Source organism: Piliocolobus tephrosceles, chromosome 21 (assembly GCF_002776525.5).
Source record: "Piliocolobus tephrosceles isolate RC106 chromosome 21, ASM277652v3, whole genome shotgun sequence".
Classification (NCBI taxonomy): domain Eukaryota; kingdom Metazoa; phylum Chordata; class Mammalia; order Primates; family Cercopithecidae; genus Piliocolobus; species Piliocolobus tephrosceles.
Window position 1 is genome coordinate 50287399 of NC_045454.1, and position 1416 is coordinate 50288814.

General features: G+C 50.4%; 1 pseudogene; it reads right to left on the reverse strand.

Annotated features, from left to right (window-relative positions):
* Positions 1-373: 373 nt before the first annotated feature.
* Positions 374-1010, reverse strand: LOC111520654 (annotated as a pseudogene).
* Between the last annotated feature and the right edge of the window lie 406 nt (positions 1011-1416).

Here is a 1416-nt window from a genome sequence, read left to right on the forward strand (position 1 = left end):
CAAGACTCCATCTCAAAAAAAAAATAGGCCAGGTGCGGTGGCTCACGCCTGTAATCCCAGCACTTTGGGAGGCCGAGGCGGGCGGATCACAAGGTCAGGAGATCGAGACCATCCTGGCTAACACAGTGAAACCCCGTCTCTATTAAAAATACAAAAAATTAGCCGGGTGTGGTGGCGGGCCCCTGCAGTCCCACCTACTCCGGAGGCTGAAGCAGGAGAATGGCGTGAACCTGGGAGGCGGAGCTTGCAGTGAGGTGAGATCACGCCACTGCACTCTAGCATGGCCGACAGAGCGAGACTCCGTCTTAAAAAAATAAATAAAAATAAAAATAGAAATAGATAGATAGATAGATAAAGATAGAGATATATCTAGGAAGTCTGAAGCCATCAGCACTTCCAGTGCAATGAGGAATTTAGGAATCTTAGTGGAGCTGTTATAGTGAACCTTGTAGGTAAAATACATGCATGCCTTTCTCTTGTGTTTTTTCAGAGACAGGGTCTTGCTCTGTTGCCCAGGCTGGGGTGCAGTGGTGCAATCATAGCTCACTTGCGCTTCCAACTCCTGGGCTCAAGCAGTCTTTCTGCCTCCGCCTCCCCAGTAGGTGGGACTACAGGTGTGCACCACCATGCCAGGCTAATTTTTTTTTTTTTTTTTTTGGTAGAGACGGGGGTCTTAATGTGTTGCCCAGGCTGGTCTCAAACTCCTGGCCTCAAACGCTCCTCCTGCCTTGGCTTCCCAAAGTGGTAGGATGACAGGCATGAGTCGCCCCCACTGCTCACGGCCTGACGCATGCTTTGGATAGCGTACATGGAGAGATCTTTCTGAAACTGACCTGATTGGTTTCATTCTCAGCACACTGACCTGGGCCACCCAGCATGGCTTTCCTTGTTCCTGATGTTCATGCATGTTCTGTTTTTACAAGAAAGTCATCATCATCAGAAGATACCAGTTTACCATCCATAGCATCAGGGCCTCCACAGCCACTGCAGCTTTTCTCCTCTCCATTCATTGTGTTTTTGTTTTGTTTTGTTTGAGACAGAGTCTTGCTCTGTCGTCCAGGCTGGAGGGCAGTGGCGCAATCGTAGCTCACTGCAGCCTCCGCCTTCCAGGTTCAAGCAATTCTCCCACCTCAGCCTCCCAAGTAACTGGGACTGCAGGCGCGCTCAACCATGCCCGGCTGATGTTTGTATTTTTAGTAGAGACGGGGTTTCACCGTGTTGGCCAAGCTGGTCTGGAACTCCCGACCTCAGGTGATCCACCTGCCTTGGCCTCCCAAAGTGCATTCATTATATTCTTTTGAAATTCGGCGTCGCTTCCCTCAAGACCTTTCATAATTTCTCATCAGCCCCGCAGTCACTGTCCCCACCTAACACCGCAGCGCCCACTCTAGGGCCAATTTCCTGCCTCTAGCTTCC